Genomic DNA, 12,921 nt, shown 5'->3' on the forward strand with positions numbered 1-12,921 from the left:
GCTGCACATGAAGTGGCAGAAACACTCAAGCCCTGTGCCCTTTCTACTCTGTGAGCAACAGAACAGCAGACCCACAGATAAAACACTGGAGAGTACCAGCTGGGTTTGGAAGCACCCCAAGTGCACATATTTTTACAGATGAGATGAATAACCAAAATTTAGAGCAAGACAATGACTTTCCCAAGGTCATACAGCTTGTCAGTGGCAGAATCAGGTGCTGAGCAGTCTCCTGACCTCTGCCTAGGGTTTGGCCTTTCTAATCTCAACCTCTTCACTCTGCACTTACTCCAGTTTGGACACTGGAAGAGTCAGTTCCACCTATAAACAGCTCACATCAGTTAAGCTATCCATCCTATGTGGCTAACACATAACATTCCCTTCCCAAAGCACAGGGTCCTCAGAAGAGGGAGGAATGTCAAGGAGGAGAACACACAGGAAGGAAGGGGTTAACCAATCCTAGTGACCGCCCACAATGAGATGAGTTATCAGTACCCCAGATGGACCACAGAGGTATCCTAACCACGGCTTCATCCAGGATGAAGCTGGGACGACATCACTGCCTCTGTTGGGTATTGATCTGGCCTCACCCTTGTTACGTAACCCATGCAGAGGCAGGTAAAAAACCTAATCCACCCGAGATATTCTGTAGCACCCCAACTCCAGGCCTTTCCAACCCCACCCTGCAGGCCCTCTTTGGGCATGTAGACACCATGTATCTGGTGCATCAAACTTCTCACTTTCCCAACTCTGTTCAGGGTGGTACCCACCCAGCCTGGTCATGGGGTCCATTCCCCCGGCTGAAGGCTTCTGGATCAAATGCTTTTCTGCTGTGATGTTTTCTCCCACTGACCCCCAAAACAAAGAAAAGTCAAGACTCACGTTTGAGGTGAAGTGCTGAAAATCCTTAGGAAACTGTGGATCATTCTATTTACAGGAGGATTTCTCCTCTGGTCATGTCTCCCCATCTGGTCCCTTCCAATTTATCCTCAAGGCATGATTGGTCTACTAGAACTGACCCCACCCCTGCCCCCCAAAGCAACCAACAGCTGTTACTATATTGAGTGGCAATATGATGTCATATCATAGGTGACTAACCCACCGAGGCTTCCCTGCGAGCCATCATCTAAATATGACAGCCTTCCATCATCCTGACCTTTTCATGGCAGAAAGCTGAGTGAGGGGCTTGACACTGACTCTGGGACTCAAGTGCACGTCTGACCTGCTGAGGCCAACACCTCTGAGCATCTGGGTCACACAGTCACTCCCTCACGTAACTTCCCTTCCTAGTAGAAGCAGTACTTAAACCCACGACAGCTTTCCTCCCGTGGCCTGACTTTGAAATTACCAGCCATCAGGGTATATAATAATGAGAGTCTCGAGGGAGGAACTGGTGGTGGTGGTAGTGTGTTGGGGGGTGTTATATATCTCAGATTCTGTGCCAGACTCTTTACATCTAGTTTTGCATTTATTTCTCAAAATGCCCTGTGGAGTTAAAGAAACTGAGATCAGAGGTTACAAAGCTGGCTGGTGGTAGGGTTCAGATTTCAGCCCAAGTCTATGTGGCTCCACAGTAAAATGAACTCTATAGAAGAGTGTTACCACCTTACTTGGCCTTTTTTGTTTTTTTGTGGTGCTGGGGATCGAACCCAGGGCCTTGTGCTTGCCTTGCTACTACCTACTGAGCTATCTTCCCAGCCCTTACTTGACTTTTTAAAGACTTATTTATTTATTTATACTGGGATTGAACCCAGAGGCACTTAACCACTGAGCCACATCCCCAGCCTTTTGTGTGTGTGTGTGTGTGTGTGTATGTGCGTGTGGTGCTGGGATTGAACCCAGGGCCTTGTGCATGGGAGGCAAGGACTCTACCAACTGAGGTATATCTCCAGGCTCCAGCTCTTTTAAAAATATATATTGAGTTGCTCAGGGCCTCACTAAGTTGTTGAGGCTGGTTTTGAACTCACGATCCTCCTGCCTCAGCCTCCCAAGCTGCTGGGATTATAGGAGTGTACCATTGTGCCCCAGGCTCACTTGCCTTTTTTAAAAAAATAGACTTTATTTTGTAGCCCAGTTTCAGATTTACAGTAAAATAAAGCAGAAAGTACAGAGATTTTCCAAATATCCCCTGTCCCCACACATGCTAGCCTTCATTATCAACATCCCCCACTCGAGTGGTCCATTTCTTATGGTGGATGCACCTACTTGATACATTATTATCACTCAAAGTCCAAAGTTTACACTGAGGTTCACTCTTGGTGGTGTCTATTCCACTGGGTTTGGGTAAAATTTTAATGACTTGTACCCACAGTTATAGTATCATACAGAGTAATTTCACTGCCCTAAAAATCCTCTGTCCCTTTCCTATTCATTCTTCCCTGCCCTTCAGCCCTGGCAACCACAAATCATTTTACTGCCTTCAACATCTGCCTTTTCCCCGAATGTCATATTATTGGAATGATACAGTATGCAGTCTTTCCAGATCTGACTTCTTTCACTGCATAAGGTGCCTTTAAGTTTCCTCCACGTCCTTTCTTGGTTGGATAGCTTATTTCTTTAGAGCACAGAACAGCGTTCCATTGTCTGGATGTACCGCAATGTATCCACTCACCTACCAAATCCGCTGGCTTCTAAAGCTTTGTGCTGGTGTGGTCATTACTGAAAGTGGAGATGGCCACAGGGCCTGGTCTTCCTCTTGCAGGAACCCATGTCTGTCTCCTCACTCCTGCCAACCCATGACACCTGGGACGGGGTGCACCCTTTCCACACCCCCTGTCTGTGCATCAATCACTTCAGTAGCCTAGGAAACAGCTAGTCCACCAGAACACACACACACACACACACACACACACACACACACACACAAACTGCAATGAAGTTAGGGAATTGCTTCTCCCTCCATGTTTGTCCTCCAGGTCCAAGACAGTCATCCAAAATATACCTATGACCATCTTGGAATACATTTAGAGAACTTAGTATTGTCACATACTAAGACCTATTTTACGTTTAATATTTTACCTTCACAAAATCTTTAATTAAAGATGTTATTGAAAAAAGTAAAAAAAAATAAAATCTATCATTATCTATCTATCAGTCTGTCTGTCTATGTGATTTCTACCCAATTAGCACATGGGGTCTCTTTTTAAATTCTTTCCATCCAGTATTCATTGAGCAGTATTATGGACTGAATGAAAATCACATGTTGAAGTTCCAAACTCCAGTGACGTGGGGCCCTGGGGAGGTGATTAGGTTTAGAATGGAGCAGGAGCGGGGACCCTCATGAGGGGATCAGTGAGTTTATAAAAGAGGAAGAGTTTGCTGTTCCTGCATGGGCGTACACCAAGAAAAGGCCGCATGGAGAAAAGGCCAGGTGAGGACACAGCAAGAAGGCAGCCATGGGGCTGGGGAGATAGCTCAGTCGGTAGAGTGCTTGCCTTGTAAGCACAAGGCCCTGGGTTCAATCCCCAGCACCCCCCCCCCCCAAAAAAAAAGAAGGTAGCCATGTAGTCAGGTGTGGTGGTGCACACCTGTAATCCCAGTGACTTTGGAGCCTGAGGCAGGAGGATCACAAATTCAAAGCCAGCCTCAGCAATTTAGGGAGGCCCTATGCAATTTAGTGAGACCTCATCTCAAAATAAAAAACAAAAAGGACTGGGTATGTAGCTCAGTGGCTAAGGGCCTCTGGGTTCAGTCCCTGGTACCAAAAAATAAAAAAAGAGAAAAAGAAAGAAAAAGAAAGAGAGAGAGAGAAGAAAAAAGGCAGCCATCTGCAATCCGGGGAGCTGGTCCTCCTTAAATGGTGAATCTGCCAGCACCTTGTTCTAGGACTCTCAGACTCCAGAACTGTGAGAAATAAATGTCTGTTGTTTCCGCCACCCAGTCTATGGTATTTTGCTATAGCTAAGACTAGCACCTACCATATCTTGATGGTGGATGTTAAGTCCTTCAAGGACATGGAATCTGTTGACTCAAGTTTTGTGTAGTTACATCCATTACATCACCTCCCTCATTAGTAAACACTTTCTGATGGGGGAGGGGAGAGGTGTGTAGGGAGATAGTGACTGAAAATAAGCCTCTGAGGCCACCTGAATTAATAATTATCATCCCATTATAATTACTGTGTTGATTATTTATAACATTATAAGTATCAAATTATTGTTGTTGTTATTATTATTATAACAGATCCTTACATTGCACTTTCTGTGTTTTAGGGCCTAAGTGTTTTTATATAAATGGTGAAGCAACTTGTTGCTTGAAAGGGTTTTACAGGCTGAAATATAAATAGGTTAAAGAAAGTTTCAAATAAATTCCTGGAGGGTAGATCTACAAGAAGTTATTAAAGTGGAGTTAGGGATAATCAGGGTGCATTCCTAACCAATGAGAGTGATGTCACAGACAGCAAGTGCCATAATCCAGCCCAAAGCATCTTAGTGGCTCCGTCTGAGGCAGGAGCTCAAGCAGACAGAGGTTATGGCTGACCTGCGCACCACTAAGGAGTTGCTATGGCACTGGATTCAATAGGAACCTCTGAGCTTCCATCCGCTGGGAGCTGGCCCACGTCCTCTTCTCCCACCCACTGCCCAACCTCCCACCTCTGTCAGGGAAGAGTGTGTGTCCCACCACCCTGAGTCTCTCCCTCCACAAAAGCAGTGCTTTTGCTTTGTGTCACACAGTGAGTCACCGGGCACGGTTGGGAACAGACCCAGGACTGCTGCTCTTTGCTTGCCGAGGCTGTTTGCCGGAGATCACAATCCTTCCACATTAGTAGCTGGTTACATTTATGGATCTTAATGACATTTAATGGGACTTTTGGGTTGGAGAAATGCTGGGGAGTGAAGACTGGGAGATAAAAAATCAAAACCTGCAATGACACGCAAGGTCCTTATTACCAAAGATTTTAAAATGGCAATGAACTTCACAGTGTCATTCCACTGGGAAAATGATTGCTAGGTCTGAGGAGGAGCAGCCCCCTTGCCTGTCTGGAAACTGGGTAGAAGAGAGAAGGAAAGGGGAAGACAGGACAGCCAGCAGGCCTCAGAAGCCACACTCTCCAAGTCTTCCCTATGGTTTCAGACCTATGTTTATTCATGCCACTGTCTGACTTCCCTTCTGTCATATCCATGACACGGTTTACCATGCACATTTATGCTAACTGTCCTGAGTCTTAGGACGGGGTGTGTATGATCCATGTTCAAAGAAGTGGGCTGGAAGTCAGTTGACTAGGCCCTTCCACCACTACCAGTCCATGAGACTTCAGGCAGGTCACCTCACCTGGACATTCTTTAGATAAGAAACAGGAGCTGCTGTCGTTGGCCTGAGGGTAGCATAACTGCTCTAAGTGTCCAACTATGTGTCCAGCCCCAACACAGAGAAAGAAGGCGCTGCCCCCATAGGTGTCTCCCTGTCAAATACCTGAGGTCACCTGTAGCTGTCTCTAATTCCTAGGGAGCACACACAAGGTGGCCACAGACACCAGAAAGCCTGGAGGAACAAGAAAGACCAATGGGCAATGCGTCCGTCAGCATGAGGGGCGGAAGCAGGGGGACCCAAGGGGACTTGGTGGTGATTGGAAATGGGGAGGGGACAGGGATCAATTCTAAATGACCCCAGGGTTAAGCTGGAGGGAGGAAGGTGCCCTTGGTGCACCTGGCATGTGTAGCCTGAAGATGGGGCAGTGATATTTAGCCAAAGACCAGTAATGATAGTCAGAGGTACAACTGACAGTTGCTTGTCCACTCAGCTCTGTTTGTAGCACACAGACTCACCGCCATTTTGCTCACTCGAAACTTTAAGAAGCTGTTAGTGTCTCTGTTTCTGGCATGAATGTGCTGTTCCAACAGGAAATTTTCCATTATTTTAGAGTAGAAAGGGGATTATGATAGAGGAGAAAGAAGGTAATTCTTCTGCAGTTGGGCAGCTCTGGACACTGATATGGGCATTTCAAGAAGACAGCCTGTCTAGGTTCCATAAAGGAATTGGTCAAGGGTAGGGGTGAAAGGGCTGGGACGGGGTCAATGAGCCAACCTTTATCACCAAGAATGTGGACTTTGGATTCTGGTTGATCTAGGGATGATTTCCAGCTTGCCATTCATTAGCTGTGTGATCTACGGAAACCTAATCTTACTTTGTGGCAATTTCCTTCCTCATCTGTAAATGGGAACGATAGTCCCTACCTCTGAGGGGAGATATAAGGAATAAATGAGACAGGGAGGAAAGATAATGAAAATATCTGGCGAACAGAAGCTTCAGTAACTTGTTAGGTAACTGAGAGGTTATTTTGTTAGTGCTTAACTATCAAGTAATACACAGGAATCTTGCTCTCTGGGAGCTTCCAAAAGCAACATCCGTATAGGAATGTTTGAAGACAAGCCTACGAATTTAACACCCTGCAAAGTGAAGTAACTGTTTTCAGATCACAGGACATCACAGTTTGAATAAAATAAAAACAGTAATGTTGCCAAAACCTCAGTCCTTGTCTGATGCCAATCCAATAAGGAGGATATGGTTTTGAGAAAAAGGAAAAAGTAGGTTTATTGCTGAGCAAGCAAAGGAGAAACACAGGTGACTCCTATCCCTAAGATTGTGGTTCTGCCTATTAGCAGGAAGAGGGGTCTTTTAAAAGGTGACTCAAAGACTACGTTCCACATATTCTCTGTTGGAGTTGTAATTCACTTGTTAATTTGAGAGATAGCCATTTCTGAGATCTTGTATCAGCCCCAAAGTCTGGATTACTTAGTTCTTATGTTGGGTGTGTGCTCAAGGACAGATAACTCAGCCTAAAATGGGAAGGAAATGTAATCCTGTTTCCCTAAAATTAGGGAGAGGGAGAGATTAGGGAGGAGCAGGGAGAGAGGAAGAGAAAGAAACATATCCATTTTAAAAATAAGATATAAAAACAAAACAAAGTTGCAGTGGCAGAGCAGCAAGGGCTCTATTCAAAGAATAAAGTGGACCATGGTTATTGTAATAAATGTGCCTGGTCAGCCCAAGTTAATGAATTAAAGACATTTAAACCACAGCATTTCTCCACAAGCAGAGGCATGAGCATAATAAGCCCAGGGCCCATAGAAAAGAGGAAAGGATTCAAGAGCCACGGAAAAATCTTCTTGACTCTTGGATCAGGATCATAGGGCAACTGAGATTAATCAAGGAGGGCTTCTGGGAGGAGGTTTCAGAACTTCCAAGGAGCCTTCATTGAGGCCCAGGTCCTCTTCTGTTTCCACCACCAGCTCAATAGTCGGAACTCTTCAGTAGAAAGGAGAATAAGATTGGCTCTGAATCTACGGGGGGTGAGGGGCGATCCCAGTCGCGGTCCCTTTAAGGCATCGAAACTCCTTGAACATTCTACCAGCAGCCCTGAGGCCTCCCCGTGGCGCGCTTACGTCACCCTTCGGGGAAGCGGCTGACGTCAGCGCGTTCTCCGGCGCTGGGGGGCGGGGCCGATGACTCACTGCACCGTGCCCCTTACCCCGCCCCTGCGGGCCGCGCGCACGTGAGCGTGCACCACGCTGGTTTCTAATTTTAGTTCGGGCGGTTTCCCCGGGGTCGGCTGAGGTAAACGCGGGCTAGGGGTTGCGGCGGGAGAGGCGCAGTTGTCTTTGTCCCTTCCCGCCCCTCCGCGGCATCTCCTCAAGGACGGGGTCCGGCCCTGTGCGGTGGGGGTCCCGCGGGCGACTCGTGGTGCCGGAGAGGGGGCGCTTCCCGAGGCGGGAACCGAGGGGGTCCCCTCGGGGTGTGCCCCCAGCCCCTCGCGCGGCCTGGCCCTGAGCAGGCGCCCTTGAGCCGGGGTTTCTTCCTGGAGGGCCACTGGGGGCTTTCCGTATAGGGGCGGCGTGCGGCGCGGGCTGGAGTCACTGCGGGAGCAGGACTTGGGCTGGATGGAGCCCGGCGGGCGGTCGATGGCTCTCTGCGGGGAGGTCGCTGGCCACACGGGCCCTCCGAGTACCCGCTCCCATCGGCGTGGCGTGGGGAGGGACGGTGCTGCAGAGGTGTGGAAGGCAGAGAGGTCCTTCCAGGGTCGGGCCAAGCACGGGACCTGAAGGTCACTGGGTGAGGGGCCAGCGCAGATGCCGCAAAACCCAGGGCAGAGCCTAACGCGTACCGGGGTGACCTTCCAGGAACCAGATAAAAGCTTTGGATTTTTTTTTTTTTTTAGAAAATGGTGCCAAACACCTTGTGCAATTCACACTCTCCAGTTCTTTGGGTGGCAGGGCAGAAGTTCTGGAAATAAGCTCCGTCAGCGTAAAAGGAGCCGCACTTTTGACTTTGCAGAGTGGTCATGTCACAGTGACCTCAATTCTGTTAGGGTGGTATCCTCGGGTTTCGACCTCGTTAGGTGTTTGTTGGAAAGTCCAAGATAATAAACTGGGAATATTAAATGTTAGTGTGGGACATTTTCTAATGGTTGGTTCGTTAAATTTCTTTCTTTCTTTCTTTCTTTTTTTTTCGTTTTAGGAAACTGAAAAGTTAGATGTGGAGTAAAGGTAGCCTTGGGGGATTATGATATGAATTACGTAAATCTGTAAGTAATTTTCATTTGCTTTCCAAAAATACCACTTTGGTCTTTGTAAATTGGAAAACTTTCAGATACAGATAGGAATCTGCCACCTTTATAGAGTTTTGTTCCCCATTCAATATCCATCTTAAAACTGCTTATTAAAGGTCTGACAGTTAAATTTTATATTGTATTTGTAACAAGTCCATTCAGAAGCATGCATGCCGTTTTATATTCATAAAACAACAGGTGCCTCTTGATCCTGTGGTTGTACAATTGCAACCACATTTTCATTAGTGTAATTCCTGTTTGTGGAGGGTCTTAAATTGAGCATGTGGGAATGATGATGAATCATGTTCTCAAACTGAGCTAATTTCCGTTTGTGTGGGTTACTGTTGTGTATGTAATGTATAGAAACCTTAACAGATGTTTTCATCTTAAATTGAAATTTAGTTTAGAAACTTGAATTTTTGCTACTTAACCTTGACCTGGTGTATGGTGGCCCACACATGTAATCCCATTGGCTTGGGAGGCTGAGGCAGGATAGACAGTTCAAAGCCAGCCTCAGCAACTTAGTCGGACCCTGTCTCAAAAAAAAAAAAAAAAAATGGAGTTGGGGAGTGGTGGTGCTGGGGATGTGACCCAGTGGTTAAGGGCTCCTGGATTTGGTCCCTGCTATCACAAAAACCAAAACTTAATCTTGGAATGGACTAACTGCATCCTGAAGGTGGCCTATTAGCATTTCTGCAAAGTCTTTCTTGCCCCCAGGTTGTACCTGCTTTCTGTGAACATACTCTGTTATTCAGTTATTGATTACCTGTTGGGATTGTTTGCTCATACATTTTTAATACTCACATCTAGACTAGGGCCAGGCATGTAGTAAGGGCCACATTTTTTAAAATAGCATTTTGCATCATTGAATAAATTTCTAGGACCAATTTTTTTTAAAATAGTTGAGAGCAATTGTGCTGCAGGCCTATATTGCTGCTATAGGAGATAACAGTTTCCTCCTTTTCCACACCAACCCTCATTCAGTCTGTCCGTCTCCACCGCCATCAGTGAGGAAGGAAGTGTTACCTGCACCCTTTCCTAGGAACCCCACCTGGATTCTGGCTGACTGAATTGCCTGCCAACATATAAGAAATAGGCAAACAATGGAAAAAGAGCAGGAATTTTATGCAATTAGATCAAACCTGGGGAGAAGCAGCTAGATTGCTTCTGCTGGCCCCACAGGAGCATTTACAACATATAGAAACAAACACCAGGTGAAATACATATGTAGAGTTAGTCTGTGCTGGACTGGCAATCTCTATTCTCAGCTTCCTTTATGTGGTGGGGGTTCAGCCCCTCAGCCTCCACTTGGCATGAGGAAGTTGCTTTCAGTTCATGGAGTCCCCTGACTTCATAGTCTGATTCAGAAGAACAAAGGAAAATAAAAAGTCACACTCTAAATTATTTTATGATAGTAACTGTACTCCATAGACTGGTTCTTGTTATAGAAGAGTTGTCTATTTGTCACTCCTTTTTGAAATTATAACTCATTAATTATACAAATTGCTTCACTGTGACATTTCCCTACTTGCATATATTGTGCTTTAACTATATTCATCTTCGTTGGTACCCTCTTGTCTTCCTGTTCCCCTTCACCTCTTCTATTTTCACCTCTTAGTTTTCCTCTATTTTCTGTTACTAATTTTAGAGTTTGATGTGTTAACATTTTGAGTTGATTTTTGTGCAGGGTGAGAAATAGGGAATGAGTTTCAGTCGTCTTTATGTGAATGTCCAGTTTTCTCAGCACCATTTGTTGATAAGGCTGTTCCTTTGGTGAATGTTTTTGGCACCTTTGTTTTGGTGTCATGCTGTTTTTGTTACTGTGGCCACTGTACATTTTGAAATCAGGTAATTTTAAAAAATTCTTTTTACATATACATGACAGAGTGTATGTTATACATACATGGAGTGTAACTCATTCTAATTAAGATACCATTCTTGTGGTTGTACATGGTAGGGAGTTTCACTGGTGGTGTAGTCGTATATGAATATAGGAAAGTTATGTTTGATTCATTCTACTGTCTTTCGTATTCTCACCCCCCACCCACCCTCCCCTTCATTCTCCTTTGTCTAATCCACTGAACTTCTGTCCCCCATCGATAGTGTGCTAGCATCCACATATCAGAGAACATTTGACCTGTGGTTTTTTTGGGATTGGCTTATTTCACTTAACATGATAGTCTCCAGATCCACCCATTCACCAGCAAGAGTCATAAAATCATTCTTTTTTTATGGCTGAGTAACATTCCATTGTATATGCATACTGCATTTTCTTTATATCTGTTAGGGTGCCTGGGTTGGTTCCATAGCTTAGCTACTGTGAATTGAGCTACTGTAAACATTGATGTGGCTGCATCACTGTAGTATGCTATGAAACCAGGTATTTTGGTGCTTTCATCATTTTTCTTTTTTCTCAGAACTCCTTTGGCTATCTGGGGTCTTGTGATTCCATATAAATGGAAATTAGGGTTTTTTTTTCCTAGTTCTGTGATGAAGGTCATTGGTATTTTGACTGGGATTGTATTGAATCTGTAGATTGCTTTGGGTAGTATGGCCATTGAAATAATAATGATTTTCCCAATCAATGAACATGGGAGGTCTTTTCATCTTGGATGTATCAGCTAGCCAGCTATTGCAGATGGAATCATTTTCCTGATTTCTTTTTCAGCAAATTTGTTATTGGTTTATGGAAACCACTGACAATTGTGTGTTGATTTTTGTGTCCTGCTACTTTGCCAAATTTGCTTATCAGTTTTAAAAATCTTTTGGTGTGGAGTCTTAGTCTTGTATAGTATAGACTCATTTGCAGAGATGATTCGACTTCTCGATTTCCTGTTTGTATGCCTTTTCTTTCTTTTGTCTACTTTCATTGGCTAATTTTTAAGTACTACATTGAATAAGAGTGGTGAGAGTGGGCAGAGTATCTTGTTCCTTATTTTAGAGGAAATGTTTTCAGTTTTTCCCCATTCGGTATGATGTTGACTGTAGGTTTGTCATAGATAGCCTTTATCATGTTGAGATATGATCCTTCTATGTCTAGTGTCTTCAGGACTTTTGTTAATGTTAGGGCGGTCTGAGGCAACTGGATGGGGGCGGGGCATCAGGCAACCCGTTTGTGCCAAAGAGCAACCAATCAGATGCCGACAGATAAACCCTAATGTCCTCTTGCACCCGCTTGTCACTCAGCTGGATTTCCAGCCAAACCCAGAAGGACTTGGGTCCCAGCAGGGTCTCCGGCCAAACACAGGAAGACACATCTACCCCTGAGCCTACTGCCTCCCCGCCAACCCCAGAATACAAGACTTCCCTGGCCCTTTATTTTGGTGGACTGGTGAATCTCACCCAAGAGCTGATCCTAAGTAAAGCTTTGTTCAGCTGCTTTTGGTCTGACTCCTTTTTAGCCACCTGCATCTGACCTTACAGTTATGAAGGAATGTAGGGATGTTGAATTTTTCAAGCATCTTTTTTGATTCTATTAAGATGATTGTGTGCTGTATTGCATTTATTGATTTGCGCATATTGAACCATCCTTGCACTCTTGGAATGAAACCAGCTCTATTGTGGTGCGAAGATGTTTGCATCTTGTTTAACGAGGATATTGGTCTGTAGTTTTTGTTGTTGTTGTTGTGTCCTTAATAGGGTTTGGTAGCATTCTTATATTGGCTTTGTAGAACAAGTATGGAAGGGTTCCTCTCCTAATTTTATGGAATAGCTTAAGGATCACTGATGTTCTTGAAAAGTTTGGAAAATTCAGCAGTGAATCTGTCTGGTCCTGAACTTTTCTTTGTTTTGTTTTTCTTTTTAATTATTTTAATACTGGGGATTGAATCCGGGGACACTTTTAGTCATAGATGGACACAAAATTTATTTCTGTGTGGTGCTGAGGGTAGAATCCAGTGCCTCACATGTGGTAGGCAAGTGCTGTACCACTGAGCTACAACCCCAGCTTAGCTTTTCTTTGTTGGGAGACTTGATTCTTGTCTCAATATCATTGCTTTCTGTTGAGCTGAGTTTTTTTTTTTTATATACTCTTGATTCAGTTTAGATAAGTATATGTCTAGAAATTTGTCCATTGCTTCTCAGTTTTTCACTTAGTTAGAATATAATTATTCAAAATTGTCTATCATCTGACTTTCAGTAGTGTCTGTTGTAATATGCATTTTCATCTCCCAACTTGAATTGGGTTTTCCCTCTTTTTTGGCTAGTTTGGCTAATGGGTTGTCAGTCTTGTTTGTCTTTTCAAAGAGCTCTTTGATGATGCTTTGTGTTGTTTGTTTGTTTATTTATTTTGGTACCAGTTATTGAACCCAGGAATGCTTAGCACTGTGCCACATCTCTAGCCACTTTAAAATTTTTATTTTGGGACAGGATCTTACTGG

The 12,921-nt window shown here is 44.5% G+C and overlaps 1 long non-coding RNA gene across 8 annotated transcripts in view; it reads left to right on the plus strand.

The window, feature by feature from the left end:
* Window positions 1-7,418: 7,418 nt before the first annotated feature.
* The window catches only part of LOC124961486 (uncharacterized), a 48,823-nt gene continuing 43,320 nt past the window's right edge, over window positions 7,419-12,921 (plus strand). For 5 of the 8 annotated variants that reach the window (XR_007104257.1, XR_007104261.1, XR_007104255.1 and 2 more), the window contains exons 1-2: window positions 7,419-7,551; window positions 8,452-8,518. This is a non-coding gene — a long non-coding RNA (uncharacterized LOC124961486). Of the gene's footprint in view, window positions 7,552-7,662; window positions 8,047-8,451; window positions 8,519-12,921 lie in introns of those variants that run through there. The other 3 variants (XR_007104260.1, XR_007104259.1, XR_007104258.1) reach the window with 2 other exon arrangements.

This window comes from Sciurus carolinensis, chromosome 12, assembly GCF_902686445.1.
Source record: "Sciurus carolinensis chromosome 12, mSciCar1.2, whole genome shotgun sequence".
Classification (NCBI taxonomy): Eukaryota; Metazoa; Chordata; class Mammalia; order Rodentia; family Sciuridae; genus Sciurus; species Sciurus carolinensis.